This window comes from Varroa jacobsoni, unplaced genomic scaffold, assembly GCF_002532875.2.
Source record: "Varroa jacobsoni isolate VJ856 unplaced genomic scaffold, vjacob_1.0 scaffold_568, whole genome shotgun sequence".
Classification (NCBI taxonomy): domain Eukaryota; kingdom Metazoa; phylum Arthropoda; class Arachnida; order Mesostigmata; family Varroidae; genus Varroa; species Varroa jacobsoni.
In genome coordinates this window covers 299,391-320,057 of record NW_019213470.1, presented here as the reverse complement: position 1 = coordinate 320,057, position 20,667 = coordinate 299,391, and positions in this window count along the sequence as shown.

Genomic DNA, 20,667 nt, shown 5'->3' with positions numbered 1-20,667 from the left:
CTGTAGGACTACATGTAACTTGAATCTTAGTGGGAGATAAATGTGTTTCTATGCTAATTCCTCACTGATTTTCTTCAATAAGAAGGTGCGTCACTTTGGTGAAGTGCATAGAGCCCACCATTCATTCAACTCAGTAGCCACTCACAATTTCACCAAAAGCTTCGGAACATTAAAATAATTTTCTTTCGTAACTTCTCTAAAACAAGTATGGCGGCATATTATCTTTTTTTCAGTGAATATAACAATCAAGCAACTTGAGCATTGGCTGAAAATTTTGTTTTACTTTCAATAGAAGTTCAAAAGTTTCTGGATAGTGGCTAGGCCAGCAATGGTTCCTGCGATTCCTTTATTGTTTCTTCGCTTAAAGCATAACCATTTTGTACGGAAGAAGACTTGAAAATATCTTCTGTATTAGGTCTTTGCGTATGTTTATGTCAATTCTTCAATCATTGTCAGCTATCGATCTTATAGTCTCCCTCCCTTTAAGTTTTATATTACATACCGCAATATCGGCTTCTAGTTTAAGACTTTACATCCATGCACACGGCATGTGTATTGGTCGTAATGGCAAGAACAGCATTAATTATTTAAACACATTGGCGGCTCTATAAAACCCCTATGATGATACAACATTTGACGAATTTTTTTTGCGCAACGGCGGGACTAAGCGATACCTGCTTAGTCAGTCACTTTCCGAAAAACGCCTGAATACGCTTCCGGCAATATTATCACGGAAACACAAAATGCTTGCAAACGTCTCTTGTGATATATTTCCTGCGTTGAACGATCTGTTATTGTGGATATGGTTTCATCACGCTTCTACGAGGCACCTGTAGCTTCATGAATGCTTGAGGTTTCTTCTAAACGTAGGCCTATATAGCTGTGAAATCGACTGCTTACTCTATAAGTTTAGGTGCTTGACTCAGCTGAGACCAATTGGTCCTTCCATTTCTTTTACACCGAGTTCGCTTTTTGATTAGATCACGAAAGCCTGGCCACTGGTAGAACCAAGACTCGAGAGAGGCGTATCCCTCGCTTCATGGTAAACGGGCAGATGTTTCCTCGAAGTCACCCTTTTATAGGACTCGCTTAGTGAAAACTTTAGGACGTTCTATGGGAGTCTTCGTAACCCTCAGCTACTTACCTAGCGAAGTCAACCTGGTGAATAGTCAACCCAACAGCACACCGCCCAGGCCACAGCTAGGGCAGACTGAATCCGGGGCTCAAGGTCTCCGTTGGCAACAGAGGGTGGAGCGTACTGTCCTAACTTACCTTAACTTAGATCTAGCGAAAACGGGTGGATCTAATTCTAATTTGAATCATCGATGTTCTTATCGCTAGAGCTTTTCTGTTGTATGGCTTTCAGCCGATGACTTTTCCACTCTTACGAGCTCTGGTCGGGAAACTAATTGCACGCACTCGGAAGGCCACGCCACACAAGTTTTATTTCTTCACGGCAGACATACTTACCGGGGACAATTGGATTTGCCCGCACCTTTAGTTACAAGATGAGATGTATGTGGGTTCTTAGAAAGTGTTGTCAGTGTGGGTCACACGTTCATTTAGACTAAAACGTTTTTTTGTAAGGGTTGAAGCAGCGATATTTTCCAACTACAATTTACATAGCATTCTCTCGGATTCAGACCACAATTTCAGGATCGTTGTTGGTACTTGAAAGAAAACACACCCTTTTCTTGATCGTCAGGTCATTGTGTATCTAGTGTGTTGCATTTAGCTCTTTACCGTTCCGCCCGAGTCACATAACATACATAAGTTACCTTTATGCCAAGCCATGTTATCCGCACATGAATATATATACATTACGCCCTCGATTGTGCCGATTTGTTTTGCTAACAAAATGGACCGTAGTGAAATGAGGCCCTAACTAAGCTATAGCTAACATTTTCCAACCTTTTAAAGAGCTTAACACACGCTACCTTAAGATATTTCGTGTCGTTCCTTTAGTCGCACAATTTTATGTGGACATTATAAACAGAAAAGAACATCGAGTACAGCCCCTGTGTACAGAAAGAAAAGTCTTTCTGTGCAGAAAGAAAGGAAGGCTATTGCCGTCTTTCCGACCAAAACGACAATGGATAGGAAATCCTCTTGTGCGCCATGCCATAAGAAGTCCACGTTTCGCCAACAGCTTATGACGCGTGCGACAAAGCATGTTGGAAGCATTGTCAGCTTGCCCGAGATTTGTCCGGAATGATTCTCCCCTTGGGCCTCTCTTTCAATGGCGGGCAGACAGAAACCGTAAATAACATTAATGCTAAGAGATTTCATCTATTGAAGAAGAAAGCTTGGTCATAATCGATGCTAAACAGCTTCGTCCGAATAACGAATATCAATGATATTATGAGATACTTAATAAATGTTCATTTCTTAAGATAATGACGGCTCTGAAGACAAAACAAATATCATTGTGGCTTTATTTGCCCATCCATAACAGGCAACCTTGCTTGCTCGATCAAGCCAATTTCTCAGGCTTAATTTCATACTCAATGGCTATAGTTTAAGAGAAGTGGTATGAACCGTTGTAGCAGAGAATGTTTTTAGGTACGCTGAGAGTCCAATATGACTAGCTTCGCTATGTAAGTGTTGAAGATTATGCTCGAATCGAGTTAATAACGGTGATTTTATCAATGAATTATTAGTGATTTTGCAAAAATCTATTAACAGTCAGTGTAAGTATTTCCGAACGCGATCGCAGTATCTTATAAATCATTAGAAATAAGTGAGCCTGTATGTACTTGAGGTACTTTAGCGAGATTGATTTCGAAGTCCAAGCATGTACAAATTAAGTATCTTCTAGCCACTATTGTATGGTAATTTTAGTACTTATTGTTACTTACTAGCATTTCTAGTTTCGGTGGACCAATATATGCCGACAGATCTGTAGAAATGCGGCTTGTTAAAACAGATTTCAGCGTTTCGCTAGGCAGATTCTCTGACTTCGATCTATGCTATCGTTTAAACCCGGAACCAGCCACCCATTTCACATATCTATTGGTATACAGATTGACTGATCCGAGCGCCACAGTGGCATGCCTCGGAAATTAGAAACAATGATTGATAGACAGAACATGCCACCACATGCCTGTTTTGCTCACTGATTGTGAGGAGATTCATAGCAAACAACGAGGCATTTGAAAAATAACGAAAGTCTGCCCGCAGTCCATGTTTCATTTCACAAACAAAGCCGATTCAAGGATAAGAGAAAAGGGAAATTAATGTATCAGCAGTTCCCTCAAAGGCTGTCTATTACCACGCATGGCTTTTTGTGTGTGCGCTATTTACCGATCGATTTCTTCTAGCCAACAAAATTTTTCAATGCACTTCTCCAGCTCTGTAACCGCCGATAACACTCTCAGGGAAGCTTTAATGCAAAGTTGCTTTGAGAGCAAAGCGTCATATATTCTTGTCACACGGATAGATAAGTTATTATTGGAGGTAACCCACCTCGGTCTCTCGTAACGGTTTAGGAGTTGAAACCTGTGTCAAAAGATCATTGAAAATTTGCGCCTCTATTGTTACAACGTTGCCCTTCCAATAATTTATAACGAAAATAGTCGTCATCGTTTCGTAGCTGAATAGCTTACGTTCAGTATACTGCTCTAAGCAGTTAATCATAAATATTCGCTGAACAAGTTGTTTAGAGATGTAATCATCCTAAATCATTGCTAACCCTATTGCTAATTGAACCGCGTACTTAGCGTCTGTACATCAACAAAAAAACACTAACTATTTTTGAAGCTTCTGCTATCGACACCAGAATCATCGCTGACCAGTATCCACAGGTTACTAGGGCATATTGGACTTGTATCTTTCAAGGACTTATGGGGAAAGTGCATTTTTGTTGTCTCGTTCTCCTGCTCTCTCTCCATTTGTTTCTTGGCTATAAAAATGGCTTCAACAGCATCAAAGCGCTCAGAGCTCACACGTGGCCACACGAGCTCATATTGCTTCAATGCTCGTGGGGGTCTTCGTTGTGAACGTTACATGAACTCCCTCTCTACGTATTTGTGTAGAAGTGAGTTTACCGCCACTGTGTTTACGGCTTTTGTGAGTGTGCTTATAAAACGGGCTCTTCAATAATCCCTGAAAGAGAAAAGAGGCGACTCAGCTGCCTATGGCCTCGTCCGATGCCCTATCTGGTCGCCTTGCCTGGAGCTGCCGGTTATGAGTCTGAAGTCTGCAACTGCTTGAAACCATCCGAAGATGGCGGTACCCGCACTATGTCCTGGTCAAAGCAATTCCGGCAGTGTTGTGGACCGAAATGCTTATGCAACTACAGGCAGCGATCCGACCGAAGGCGCTTGTGAACTTTTCAAATTTATCACTATCCAAACGAAAGCCATACAGCTTTTAAGAGTAGTTGTCGGTGTGAAAGCTCGTACATTCCCAAAGGCCAGGCTTCTCGATTCTCTACGTGGGGGACGGCCTGTTGTTGTATCTATTGACACAGCTTCTCGTTCGGCGTGTCTCGACGTTGCCCATGCGCCACCGTCTCTGTGATGAAGGGTGGACGAAAGAAATACCTATGATACAGTAGTTGCCATACCCACCGTTGACTAACTCGATCTAATGGCGCCGGGTGTCTCCTTCTAAACGCGCAATATAACTTAAGAGTTTTTAAAGATGTATTTATACAATCGTATATCGGGTTAGTTAACTGGCTCCGAAAAGTGGTCTGTTATTATTACAAACCGATTTACGGGGATATTTTACTGCGACGCAAGTAGTAAAGGCCTGTTTTTTCATGTCATAAGGTTTTACGTCGTATGAACGTATAATTGATAAGCTGAACAAATAGTAATATTATGCATACGAAACAGGTAAACACAGGCTGAATAGAAACATGTTTTATTTACTGAAAAATAGCTAGACTGCATGCCCTGCTAAAATCCTAATTAAAGTTAATACGGCGAGGCCAAATATTGGAAAAGTAAAAACTTTAGAGACATACAAAAAACTGATTATGGGTATGGAACGCAGTCTACAGGCGCATCCTGCTTCTAAAGAGAGAAAAAGTGCTTTGATTAAGGGTGCTCAGACCGGCCTTATCCTAATTTTTTAGACAACTATAATCCTAAATAAGATACCTAGATAAGAATAGACGCCTGTTTCAGTAGAGGAAACCAGAGAGCAGCTAGCATCTCCTTTTCAATACAGAATCCCAACAAAGCCCCCTGTCTCTGCAGTCAAATCTTTTTTCATAGGGACATTCTGTACCGAAATAGCGAACCTCATAAGCGTTCGCTTCTGTTTTAAGACAGAGTGATTTTAATTAGAAAAAAAAAACAATCGGTAACCCTAGTTCTCGAATACCTTCATTGTCCTAATTAATTTTCTGTCTGCTGCTCAGTATTCGAAGTTGACCGCCACCACAGATTATACGCACACCTAGAACTGCTAAAGGTTTCAGCTGACACGTACATTGACTGAATGTAGTATGTTTCCAAGTTACTAGGATCCCTTTTCGAGTGTTCTCAAATGTTCGTTTAGATCTAACTATGAATATCGCGAACGTACGGTAAGAACAGTGTGTCAGGAGAACGTTCTCCATTACGCAACAAGCACTAAAACAGTACGTGGCACTGGAGACAGTCGCAGTAGGTCTTCGTTATAAAAAAGCTTTCGTGTTCTCCTAAGCGTCAAAGTTGCTACTTAATATTTGGTTATCGATAGTTAGTATATTCTAAATACAGTATTTTAGGTGGGAAAATGTTTTTGCGCAATATGTATTTGGCGCAATTGCCCATTTTTTCTGCTATTTGCTTTATTACTGGATTTATTACCTTATTATTGGGTTATGATTATATTATATGCTTATTGTTGGGTTTATTACCATGCTAACAAATGTATTCGCTGACCATTCGGGCGAATCGCAAGCCTGTTGCTGATGCTAAACTGCGACAAGGTTTTCGACGTCAACAAGTCTCAGGGTCTTCGGATATCTCGAGTGTCACCTGTATGTCTAACCGATTACTTTGTTTGGGAAGGCCATTATTCAAAAGAACCACTGTAAAAATATTTCATGTTCATACACTTTGTCAAAAACTTTGAGCCGTTTGAAGGCGCTGTTATATCGTGAGTAGCATCTCGATAAAACTACAGACACGGCCAAATAAGTCACGTTGAACTGTACTAGAACAAACAGATGTATTGAATTCTATTATTAAAGTAATTTCGCAGGCTCAGTGAAAATCTGCGTCGTAGAAGCCCTGTGTCTGATAAAAGCTGCAGGCTCTCAAGGTCGATAGCTCTGCGATGGGCAGGCAGTATTGCCTGTGGAACGATGAGAATGAGTTTTTTTTTTTTGAGAAGAACAGAACGTAATAATACTTACGTTTATTAAACGTAATTGCACAATGAATTCAAATTACTAATTTGATTAATTTTTAAAAAGATAGCTAAGTACTAGCTGGGCAATCATACCGTATTGATTAAAATGTCCAAAAGCGTTAGCACTTGTTACGTTATGGCGCCTCGTAACTTCTAAGCACTATGAGCACGTGCCCTTTTTCTACGGAACTGTACAAGATCTAAGCGCCGATGACGCAAAAAGGAACACTTAAGCATCTTTACATTTAAGAATAGTCATGATTATTCAAATTCAAGTAGAATATAGAAAAAAAATATTCGGAATTCATTCAATAATACCAAAAATAATATTGTAAAAAATAGATATATACTTAAAGATAACGGCCTCACTTACTAGCGAAAAATCGCATATGTAAACAGCTACATATATAACTCATGTCTTGGTTTAACAACACCCAACTTATTCACTCGCATAATGAAATTCAGTGGACAGAAACTATACGAGCTTATTAATAGCCAACGAAAGCCCAACGATGTAAACGCGAGCACTCATACCGGCTAACCAGAAGACGCGAAGAAATCGTAGTGGGCAACACATCTTCTTTGAACGTTGCTTACGTCAAATGAAATCGGCATCCGTGATGAGTCAACGTGTTTCATTCAAGGAAACAACTTGTATCGAAAATACAATCTCACGTATTGCCTATGCCATCTTAGCGGGCGATGCCCTACATAGCAGGAAACGACCGCCCGCACGAATCAGCACCTAAGACCGAAAAAGAGGGTCCGGCAGAGACTCAGAAGTGAAGCACGCGTTTGTCCGTACATTTACGGTAGCCCCTTTTGCCTGGCCCCGTAAATTAGAGTCCGTAAAGTCTATTCGAAAGACGCAATTAACAACTGTCAAACAGAATTTCGACGTGTGAGCTCACAGTGTTGAAAACGTTCGTACGCATCGTCTTGTTTTCCTAGAATATTTCTTGTAGTTTCTGGAAATAATTTTCTGTCGTTTCGGCCATTAAGGCCCCTTCTTTAGTAAGGGAATTCATTGTCACCGGCAGGCCGACGTTTTGCTTCAGCTAGAAACGATTTGATGTATGCGATAGTTTCGCTCCATCCGTTCTAATAAAACAAGTTATGAAACCATTATTCTTACGAGGTCTGTTCATCTTCTGTTCTGCTCATATTTAATTGGGAGAGTCTCTGTTCTCGAAAACGCCTACTAGCGGTTAGGGTGCACAGTTGTTGACCCGAATCCACCTCTGCGTCTGGATGCTTCATTAGAACCATAATAACTTTACGAAAAAAGGCTGATGTTGGTTGTGCTGGTCAGACGGGAGCGACGTGAGCTCTCAGAGCTTGTTTGAATGGATCAGCGTAATGAGAAGTTGGATTATATATATTTATAGTGTTATTCGTTAGTATCGAGATAAACATAGTTCTCCTTTGATAAAAACAACGATTTTATACCGTTGAAAACTGGTTCCAGAAATGTAACCTTATTTTTCGTCACTTCTTAAAGTATCGCTTGTTTTTTTTTTTAAAAAAACTCATAAAATTCAAGCGGACAGGCCACGAGTAGCGTATTAAACATATTTGTGTATAATGTGCCGTTTAACGAACAACCAGGAGGAATAGAATTTTCGCTAAATTTGATTAAAAATTAAAGGAAATCCTCGAGAAACCGACATCTGCGATACGAATGACGCTACTTTGCCATTAATGGGAATGTCAGCAACTCTTAAAAAAATTAGCCAAATAAGAATGTTTAGGTTAACTGATTTTAGGTACTCAGGAGATCCTGGGTAACGCGACCTAAAAGCTTCTTTATGAAAATTTGAAAACAGACTTTACCTCTAAAACGCGGAACTTGTAGCCATTAAATTATAAATTATATTGCTTATAGGCTAAAATGTCGTTAATCAATCAATGACAACAACATAACACTATCGAGTAGCTGGAAGAAGGGTCAGTTTTCTGACGCGATAATTACGTGAGTCATTTCGATATAGTGCGAGGTGATCTAGCGTGTAGGAAGTATTTACCCCATCAATTAAAGGTACACACTGCTATCTGCCTAATATAGCACTCAGTAAGATGGACGCGGCGCCTAACAGTATAGCCGTGAGGTGGAGTTCACCGCTGACACCCGCAGGGTGGCCTTTTTCATTTCTCTTATAGTCTTTTGTGATTTTGAGTGCGTCTGGGTTTATGGATGTGATTACGCACGCAGTCGATGACCCGCGTGACTGCGGAAGCTGTCCGTCGTTAATTATATACTGTGACGGAAATATGTGATGCACTCTTTGATCAACTCGATCTATGTACAGTCAGGCGAGGAGTGCACATTAATATTTGGAGAAACATGCATGACTCTCACAACATATTTATTTTACATAATAAAATTTGTTCCTTCTTACTAGCAATGGGCGCAAATAGAAATAACTAGTTCGATGATGAGATTACGATGAAGGTTACATATTGTTGCCTTCCCATAACGTAAATGCATTAGCTTCTACGTATTTGCAAACGGCTGTAGTGATTTTCGCGGTACTGGACCTTGTTTATTCCTAAACTATTATGTCATACGTAGGCCTGACATTTATAACGTTATTGCGTTTAGTTACCTTTTGATTGGTATATAGCAGAAGTCTCTTGCAAGGAGCTTTTTTTTATGCAGTTCCAAACAACACATCTTTCTCTAGATGCAATCGATGCGACGTTAACTCTAGCAGGGTTGTCACTGCAACGGAGGCTTCGTGTTACGTAGGTTCTTTTAGATCTCTCTATTAACGAGCCTAAGCACTTGTTAAGTCCTGGGTGTCTGCGGGCCTTCTAAAGGAAAAGAGAAACTATCACGGCGTTTGTGGTAAAAACAACGACCTTCCATCAAAAAGAATAGTAAACCTTTTTAAGGTGAAGTGTTCCGGGTAGCAAAGGCTGAGAATGGCCCGAATAGCGAAAACTTGACGTCAAGCGGTATGGTTAGTCACATCTCAAAATCGACTTCAATCTCGGATGCTTTCGATACAAAATAATGAAAAGACCTTCACAGTTTGTTTTTCGCAGTGCGGTCGCCTTACACATACACAAACGATATCGGACCTAAAACACACCGGCACATCTCGGTTAGGTGGCGCTGTTAAGTGAAGTCTAGTTGTTGGTAAAATAATAATTTATCTCTGGGAACTGTTAATCGCTAATTTGCAATAGAGTCGTGAGAGGTGCACAGTAGTCTTTCTTTTTATGGCCGTATGGAACCGCATTAGAGCATCAGAACGGCAAACGAACGCACAAACGTTCGTACATTCAACTACTTATATAGTGTCCCCTCACTGCGACCTCTGCGTAACGCACGGAGACGGACTCTGTGGTAAAATAACGCAAATAAATTATCTAGAGAAAAAACCTCCGTTATCTATCTTTCGTTGCGTTTCGTCTTCTTCTTTGACCATAAGCAGCCATAGTCTTTACCACTTTATTATTTATTAAGTATTTGTTTAAGTAATTTCTACGCAATAAAGTCGAAAAATACTGAGAAGAAATTGTGAGTGGGAAAAGGAACGATACTATCGGAATATTTCACTGAAAGCACTGAAATTTCGGTATGTTCTTGCATAATCTATGGCAAAGTAGAGAAAAACTAAGTGCTTACTGATTTATTGATAAATATGATATTTCTGCGAGTTTGTTGCTTCTACCATGATATACATACTCGACTTTTAATATATTCTATATCTGACTTTTTGGTAGCAGCATCTCTGAACGATCTTCACTGTGACACAACTCATTCTCCTCTATACAGCTTCCTTTTACGATCCCCTATGCGAATTATCATAACATCACCTCTACGTTTTACGTTCGGTGTCGCCGCTCGGCATCCCATCAGACAGACGGCTGGTTGGCTCCCAGCAAGAAACGAAGTGTTTCTATGCGCGCGTTTCACAACGTATTCCTAATATTAGTAAGCAAATACATTACTAACTAATCTACCATCGCCATCTAAACGCCTTTAACTTTGCCCGCGCATATCACCTGATGCTATCGTCAGCTCTGCTGTAAGACAACGGGTACTAGCACTTTTGCCAATGTTAGTATGCCAGTGTATCAGGTCTTCATAATTTCTTGGAAATATTATGACAATTACAGCATAAATTTATTAGTCTATATACGCAGTTATAAAGATGAAGTAAAAGTTTCTTTTAGAATATACGGCCAAATACATATTGTATAAATATAGTACACACGTATACGTATACATATGATAAAACGACGACTCTCAGCGATCAGGTATGTCTTGTACTTAAATGCCTAAACTAAAATGTTTACCTTGAAAAAAAACTCAAAAGAAAAAGCGAGAGCATATTGACATGAAGCCGCTGCCATCGCATTCATTCCTATATAACGTATACGATGCTTAATAGCGATCATTCAGATACATTTACTAAATTTTCAGACGCACGTGCGGAAGTGACGCACAAAGCGATGAAATCAAAGACCATATATTATATGAGGCAGTTAGATCTCATGAAGTTATAAACTCTAGTTAGCACAGCTTATTATTTAGCGTCAAGCAATGTATTGGTATAAGGGCACAGGTTAAGCACGTGTGGAGGAAATGGTGCTTTCTTCATTTAGCCTTAGAATCTATCGATTTCTAGGGCTGTCATTGTGACAATACGATCCGAGCTATACCGTGCGACGTGATTCTGATTTGCTGAAATACCTATCATACGATGACTAGGCACTTCGCTGCCCGGTACATCGGCTAGGTAGCCGTAACATGCAGTATCGCCGCGTCACGATAATCGCGCGTGTTCCTCACGAGGGCGTTCGTGATGTTGCGTCCTGCTGCTATGAGCATTAGCTCCAACATACTGGCTGACTGCGGCGATAAGTGGGCAATCGAAAGTGGCAGGATGTTGGGTTTCGTAGGAAGCCACCGCATTCCCAATAACAGATCGTTGCTTGCTGATCTCTGTGTGTAATTACTGAACCAGTACTTTATTTTGCGGCATTGAGTGAATACTAATCGAATTAGTAACGTGAACCAATATAGCTCCATAAAGTTTTATAATCAATAGCTGATCATCGTGGACTCTGGGACAAATTTCGGATGGTATAACTATTGGTGTTCCTTATCCCTACTTATTCCCTAGCACACTCGATCAGTAAACTCTAACAAACTTAACGATGTATACGCAGCACACTTTCAGTTTGAATACGGTGTTTCCTATTTGGGAAACAATCCAATGAACTTCTGCAACAGTCTGACCAGCGGTTTTACTAGACATCTAAAAATGTCTATTTATTATGTCAAAGTGTAGAAAGCAACTAACTTGACTTTGTGTCCATGGAGCTACAAATAGACTTTGCATTCCCATGGTGTACGGCTGGGAATGCTAAGTCTCTCATATGAACTCGGAATTTTTCTATTCGTCTTAAAATAGATAGGATAACATGTTCATTTACTAGACCCCTAGACACGTTTCGTCTCATGCTCGGAGCCGTCTGACGTAATCACAGCCTAGGTGCCAACCATAAAACATCATAAATATTGTTTACCTTATAGGAAACTCGTGTATGTCAAGCAATGATGTTGGGCAGGCAGCATTATCAGCAACGCAAATGCAATAGGTGACACTGATGTCAACGGACGTCCTCTTTTCATTACAGGTACCTCACGTCGAAACGGCAATCAGCAGGCTGCCTTAAGGGATCCGAGACGAAACATGTTTATTGTAAGAAAAGATTTCATTTCATTTCTGCTTATTGATTCGTCTGAGCGTATTGTCCTCAGATGTTGCTGACATAGCATTTGTGAAAAAACATCAAATCAATTGAGTAAGCAGGATAGATTTAATTAACTAGAGCAGTGATTCGATCCATAGGTTACGAGGTCGCCATGATTAAGCATAGATCCTTGATCTACAAGGATCAGTCGGTGTCGAAATACATCTTGTATTATAATAAAGTGCTTGTACATTTTTGGTGTTATATAGTGTTGTCGACCTGGAATGATGACGTCTAAGTCTAAATATGGAGAAATCTATACGGCACCACAGGAAATTCTTTCGAAGTCTTCATCACTCGAATGAAAAAACGTATAAACAGCTTTGTCTCATAAGGGGTGATCTTTCAGCTGAGGGAATAATAATACACTCTGTTGTAAGTGAACGTACACAAGGGAGTCATTATCCAAGAGGGCATTCGTGCTAAGGTCTTTGGACTCGCAAAAGAATGTCTCCACTTCGAGCAGCATTTCTTAAACCTAAAATATGGACAAGAAATTCCGAGGTCACTTAGGATGCCACCTCCATATTGCATATTTTAGTGCAGTACGTTGAATACAAATAACCTTTTTGCAGCAGTCGAAAATATTAGCGACCTTGTCGCCTGTTTGTATGTATAAATATAGAACATAGGCCTTATTTTTCCTATGAAAGCGTACGCTCGCAATACGCTCGAAAAATCGAACAGAAAAATACCATTGTTGATCATTGATAAAGTGCCGAAATGATTTATACAATTCGTTGCTCATTTATGATTAGGATTATATGTAGATATTACAGGTGTTCAGAAGCCAGATCAGAGCAGTTTACCACACTCAGTAAATAAGTTTCAAGGACCCTGAAATATTTGTAAGATCAGAATTTAGATACCTGCACAACCACTATTGTTAACATGCAGCACGCAGATCAGCGTGTTCCTGTTTTCACTTGCAAATAAACAATCCAAGATTCAACTTTTTAACCTTTTACGATGAATATATGACAAAAAGCGTTTTTTTTTTAAATGTATCTAAGTTTAGGCAATTTTTTTGTGCCACATTAAAATTCGCACCCTGACCACCACATGTAGCTAGGTCTACAATGTTTTCGACAAGACCAATGCTATAGAAGTCGATCGTGAATATTTTTAGCATTTGCCAAGGCAATACAAGTTTATTTCGTAAAAAAAACAAAAAAAAACACTCGATTACAATAATATACATTACTCCTAGTTAATTTTACGTAGAACTGCAGTTATGTTTAGAGATATTATTCTTATCACAACCTAGATCCATCGATATATAGCACCCATACACGTGGTACCCAAAATAGTCATACTACACTAATATAGCTGTTCCCCTAACCTATAGCGTGAGATGTAAAAAAAAAAACTATCGCAGAATTCATTTTCATCATGCGGCAGAAAGAGATAGTAATGGGTCATTTTCTTCTATCTAGTTTAGTTGTTCCTCTCAGAGGTACCTTTATCGGGACAATTCTACGCGGTTTACGTGACAGAACCGTAATAATAATAATAACAATTTATTATTATTGCTTCGTTATGATGAAACATATTTATAGTGATATTCGTTTCTCTGAAAGGTTTAGACGTTCAGGATATATGCGCATATGTTCATGTATGAACCTTACCGATAGATATGCTTCTAAGCTTACTCTACAGCATTGTATAAACTATTTTCATTGCCAAGGCCAGAACTAGTTGAAGCCTCCTTAAAGGAACCGCCAAGTTGGCTTGCCTCACATGGGCTATCCGTCTCCTGCGATTGTCAGCAAATGTTTGTTCGAGCTTGCCAGCCGCAGATCTACACAAACACAACATCAACACAAAAAATAATGGCATGACACAAAAAAAATAAAACGAAAAATAGTAGTTAGCTAGCGTATAACCTTCCGTTTTCGCCTGTGGTGGTGGAAAGAGGCAGCCTTTGTCGTCATTGTAGTAGCAGTCAGCGTTGTTCTTCCTGTTCTTTTATCCGACAGTGTTTTTTTTCAGAGAACTTTGTTTACGTCTCATCATTTTGTTCCCAACCGGGTAAGAACAAGGCCATCGCGCCGTTGGCGTTATGTAGCGTCGTCGTCGTCGTCATCATCATTCCGAGAGTTTGCGTGATCGCTGTTTCGCGCAAGGCAATAATGCTGCCGGTTAGAGTATAGCAGCGAGCGGATCGCGAGGGTAACCTACGGGCCTCCGGAAGACGCTACGTTTTTGTTGGCACTGAGCGAGCAGGAACTGGGAGATCCATAGGATCAACACAATGCGCAGAACAAGCCCGCTTAATCGACCAATAGGCAAGCTGACAAGGAAACACCGTAGGCTAAGTTGGCGGCCTTTCGGCAATACATAAATATATATGTATGCATAAGTTAAAGAAAGGAACAACAGCTTGGAGAGTGAGACATAGAAATAAAGCGGCAGAACAAAGATGGACACATGTTCAGAAGACGGCTAGGAAAACATAGAGGGAAGCTGTTCGTTTTGTCATCAGCTTGACACGTGGACCGTGCATAGACGAACGCTTATTTATACGACGATGACGTTGATGAAATAAGCGAATCGGTGCATGTTTAATAGCATCAATTTTGTCAGCACATTAAACAACAGCCAAAGTATTAGGAACGAAGCGTGTCAAGAAGAAGAATAAACGCGCTGTGTGTGTGTGTGATCTCTGAAAGGGAGGTAAAGTAACTGTATGTGCCTCGAAAAAAAGGAACGACTGTGTCGCTTGGTATGATACGTCCATTCCAATTCACAAATGCGCTAACGCGGACTCGGAGCCACGTTTAGAAAGCAAATTGCCGAAGGAAGAACTGCTTGACTGAGGTTGTTGACAAAGGATCCATTTCCTGCTTAAATTTAATTAAACCTCGTTCATTTATTATGGAATACAGTTAGCCGTGCTAACTACATGGTCAGTGTTGAAAGAAATGCTTCTAGATGTGTGTCCATATCTTTCGAAAATGGTGCTCACGTATTCTCCGAATACGTGAGCACCATTTTCGAGACAGGAAGTGCATTGAGAGGAATAGTTCGGCTATGATGTGGCGAGCGCATTAAACTACTCTTTGTGCATCGTTCCAATCGTTCCAAATAGGACAAGCACATAATAGAAGATAGTGTTTCTTATGGAGAATTTTCCATACAGATCGATTCTAATTACTTGTAGAGCCTTCACTGGGTTAATCTCAAAAAAAGCTCACAGCTGCACTGCTTATGCCGCATGTGGACCTTATATACGGTGGCATTCGAAACTAGATAGAAAGTTGCGCCGTAGAAAACCCTTGGAAACTGGGGCTAAATGTAAAATGACAGACTCGATTATGTTACGAACTGGGGTAGAACGATGGGGATCCAGATCATTTTGCCGCTAGATAGCATATCAACAAGGTGGTATAAAAAAGTATTATAGGTACAAAAAAATTGCAACAGTACAGCCGCTAACTCCATTATCTGTTATGTATTAAGGCCACTAATAATTAAGGCCAAAACAAGAAGGCAAACGATTTACAGCAACGCCTCGCTTCGCCACACACAACATTACAAATGTCAGCCTCTCGTCTGGCATATAGAGAATACATGCACATATGGGAATATATGCGTTCCTGCATGGTAGAAACAAGCTAATTGCATATAAGTGAATGTGGACAACGTTTTTGGCTGAAAAAAATCCAATAGGCATACAAAATAAGCCGATCTTCTGTGAGCAAATTTTGCCGAATTTTTTCCTCCAGTTCCTATTGAAAACGACCGCGTCCATATTCATGGTGGAAATTTAGTTCAGCCATATTAGCGACAAATTTGCCAGGATAATAATTTCTGCTAAAAAAAAACTTTATTAATAGGTGAAATCTGTACCTGCCAACTGAGATAGCTGTTGTTAAATGAAAGTGGGCGATGAATAACTCATTACATACGTACAGCGCTCATCTGTACAGTCTTCCTACCGAATATTGACGGCGCAATTTAGAAATCTGTCGGTCGCTATTGTAAGCATTCCAGTGGCTTTTATCGGCATTTGCTTGCGTCTCACCACCCTCTCTGAATCTCGACTACCGTCTGTTTTTATCGTCATGGAAGCACAAAGAACTCACAGAGTCACTTACGTCAAGTTACTTGTAGAGTTCGTTGACGGATCCTTGTTTGAGCTTGCGACGTACGTAACTAATTAGATTCTAAAAGGTGTACGTAATCGTAAATCACTGGCTAGATAATTGAAGGGAATAAATGCATTAAGCAACTGCTGATCTTAGTCTGTCCGATAGAGGTTACGGCGCGTTCTTCAAATAGCTTTTCTCGATACCTGATTATGTAATGGGTGTAGGGTAACGTAAACATGATCGTAGTCGCCCCACTTACTTTCAGTCCTTATCTACGATTGAATCTACGTCAATGGGCCTTAATAGGAAACCGAAACGAGCCAACAAGAACGTACTTTTAACGGACGGCTTATGACTAAACAAATAATGAACGATCGATAGGTGTCTTAATCAGTGCAGCAGTAGAGCAGATCGACAACACGGAACGCCTCCAAGACATCGACCGGACCCCTGGCTGACCCCTGGCTGACTTGAAGATAAGATTAATCGGGTGATAAATCGCAATTTATCACCCGGTTGTATTTATTGCGAATAAATACGACAATTTCGCCGTTCTCGTAGCCTCTATGTGCTAGCCTATTATTTATTGCATTTAATATGGCTTAATAAAATAAATATTGTATTTTTTTCTAAAAATGCTCTGAAATTTATTGCTCCTATAAGCAATATTTTTCAGAGGCGTTTTCGTTGCCTGCCCATACCCCCGGTAGGTCAGTCATACACGTTTTTTTCTTATCGTATGCATATATCTGGCCTATTGCGCGTAGCGCCAGACGTTGCGGCATGGAAGCAACGCAAATGGTGGAACTTTTAATAGTTCTAGTAGGGTAAAGTAAAACAGCAACAAACATGCTTTTATTTATGAATCTATATTTTTTTTATCACTTTTTTTTTTCCTATTTTCGTTGCGCTATTTATTCTTTTCGCTGAATTTTATCCATTCGTTGTTCTCTGCTTGTACAACAGTCGATCATCGTCAGTACGAACACGCCATCCGTGATACGGTTTTTACTACACTGTGATGCTCTGCGATCGTTGAAAGCTTACATTTACTCATATAACGATACACAAGAACACATTTTGATAGGTTCGCTCATTAAGACAGTGGAATGATCACCATCATCATTATCACCACCAATAACAGAAGCAGAATCAACTGGAACATCTTTTTTCCTTGTTCTTCCTCGAATCATTTTCAGCATTTTACTGCCCCGCTGGATTTTTAGTACTATATCAATAGACGAGCATGGTACTCTGACAAACAGCAGGACGTAAAACACAACACTTAAACTGGCTTTGTACCTAGTAACCTAGTCAGGTCTATATATATTCAAACGTTCTTCAGAAGACCACGAAGCACAGACTTGATTGATAAGAGACAGGCTATAATTGACAAAGCATCTAACGAGCATTCGTTTGTGTTTGGATTGCTGAAAATGTATAGAGACCGTGTAAGCCTGCAGGTGAAAGAGTGGACGCCGCGAAATGCTAGATTTAAGGCCAGAGGATTCGGCTAGGGATACGATGCGGAATTTAGGGGTTCTAAACATTGGTGGAAAAGAAGAGCGAGAGAAAAACAGAATCAATTGGTATAAAGTGGTGATAGACGGGCTAAACTCAATGGAATAGACGCGCTTGTTACTTTTTCGGTTTCCGAAGAGAGAGTGCGCACATTTCTACCTGGAGTTTGATTAATTTCTTGTACAGAAGTTTACGATGAGAGACTATAGAGGGACGATGAGATAGAAGATTCTCTCTGTGTTGACTTCGGAGTTAGGACTATACGACTTGTGCGTATTAGAAGACAAGGGAAATTCCAATGTGATGACGCTTATTATAATCGTTTAATGCAGGTGTTACTGTGGCATACAGACAAGAAAAGTACCTCATTTTGACAATGTCGGCCTAAGATATAGAAGTACAGTTTAACGAACGTGTGTCTAAAAGTTATACAGTTTTTGTGGGTTGTTATTTTGATAAACTCAATAGTTTATGCCTCGTACCAATTGTACCTATAACATTCCAAACCGAACAAAGTTACTATGCAAGCGAACTATGTCAAATAGAAGAAAACTTAGATATTCTATGGTGGGTTTCTGTACTACAGCATCGCGCGCGTCTCTGCCATTACGAATTTCTATATATATATATATATATATATAAATATCTATAATGGCAGAGATCTTTAATGATTAGTAAACCAGTAAAGGAATACAGCGTGATCGGAAAACTGTTGAGTAGAAAGGTACATCGATGGTAGCGTTCGCCACCCGTACCTGACTCGGTGTCTTTCGTTGAAAAATATCGTTACATATGACGCACAGGACGTGCTAAATTAGCGGTTAAGCAGTGGTTGTCCATCGGTAATTTCTAATCATTGTATATACTATGCCCACGTCATGAAAAACTGTGTTGCGACGCATTTCCGTTCAACGATTGAATTGTATGTGTCTAGGAACAACGTGTACCTGCTACTGGCTACTGGCTTGAATCCACAGGGGGAGTGTGTGGCATGCGATTGTGTTAAGGGACCCATTGTATCCAGCGTTTCCGTTATGTTGATGTCGTGCACGCTTTTTGGGTTTTCTATAACGACTGATGATCTATACGACTGTACCATACGGGTTAGCCACTTCGCCTATTTTTAAAAGGCAAACAACTTCCAGCAATCTTTTCTACTGTAGGGGCAATTGTTCCTTGCAGTAACAATGCATCTAATCTTTCTATGCTTCGTTATGCCGGCTTCGAAGGTTCTGAGGAAATAATACAGGCTTAGATGTGCCCCCCCCATGGAAAAAGGGATGTTGAAAGCTGGCGTGGATGCGGCCACAGTATTCGTAGTGGCTGTTATAACATAAATCCGGTTTATGTTTATGCTATCGGTATTTTTTCGACAAAAATCAAATATAAACGATTCGATCACCGGCACTTCTTTAGAACTACCCGTGGACAAATCCTAGAACAAGCCCACTAGCGTTTGCTGCTGATCGAACTGATTCTACGCTAGAGAAAGACTCTAGAAATCTTACGGGCTGGTTTCAAATGATTTGATCACCCGGGTATCAGCAAACGATTTTCAAAGAGCTTTATTCCTCCTATACAGTGCATGATGTCTGATCAACAAGAACAGACCGACGCCGTCAGATTACGCGCAAAGCCGTCCCTGAGCGGTTAGTCAATTATTAGCTGAACGTTAAGATCCTTTCCACTCCACGGACTGATACTGACATGTAGCCTTAACTTACGACGGTGCGTCGATGAAAATCCGGACCAACTGGTTACAAAAGAGAAATTATCCAGCTGTCTAGAATCTGAATACAATTTTTATGTACCGTGCCTAGAATATCATGGGTACATGGAGTCCGATAAAACTAAGTACATCAATATTTACAATGGATGAAAGTCAACAATCAGTACATAGTAGGAACCACAATAACCAACTCAGGATGCTATAAAGGTTAGATACAACGAACTACATCTGTCCCCTACCCGAAAACAAATCATATTGCTATACTTTAATCGCTATATATGTTATACAATTTTCTTAAGTTCTAGCATTTCTATTATTTTCCATCGTATGATTTTGTAATAAGTGTTTGTTTAAATATCCACATGGCTCGTTTCGTGTCGGTATACACGTTCATTCGGGTATGCTCTTACCCGTCAAATATCACTGTGCCCGCAATCTTCATGGTCAACTGTACTCAGTCCAGTGAAGACTATGCAACGCAGAGTGCGCGGAACGTCGGCTGAGACTGCACACGTCACGTGCTAAAGGAGGGAGGCAGCCAGTGCAAACGAATCCGTGCTCTATTCTGTGTCAGTTTGCCGCAAGTAACATATAAGTCGCTCTCCTTCTGGCAGCCATGGCCGCAGTTATATTCGTTACGCCGTCGTCATGCAATGTCTGCGCAGAATAGGTTTCTTGGTAACAACTAGTTAAATGGCGATATCGCTAGAATCACGACGCGATGATAAATGATTTTTTTTCTAATTAAAAAAGGCAACCGAGCGCCTTTAGCGAATAGCCATGAGACGACGGCGACGACGCGCACTCAATGTATGCATCTCATGGTTTCGCTCCTTTTCTTTAGGTGTCGGTGGAGATGGCGGCGCTAGCGCAAATATTTCATGCACCTCGTATTTCTAGAGTGGCAGAATTTAATTGTTGTATTCCGTATATGTGCTGAGGTAAGCTGAAGTTGGCGACAATGCAAGGAGTGACGCTGTCTAGCCATTCGTGGACGACGTTGCTTTCTCCCTGTGGATCGCCCAGCTGGGAGACTCGATCCGGTGTCAATAACAGGGGCCGATCGGGCCATACTGTGCTCCGCGGGAGCAAATATAAAACGGACACCGGTCTGGAGTAAGTATTAAAAAAGAAGTCGTGCATGTGTGAGGCATATTTGTTATAACACTGACAGAATCTTCTAGACAATCTTGATTTTAC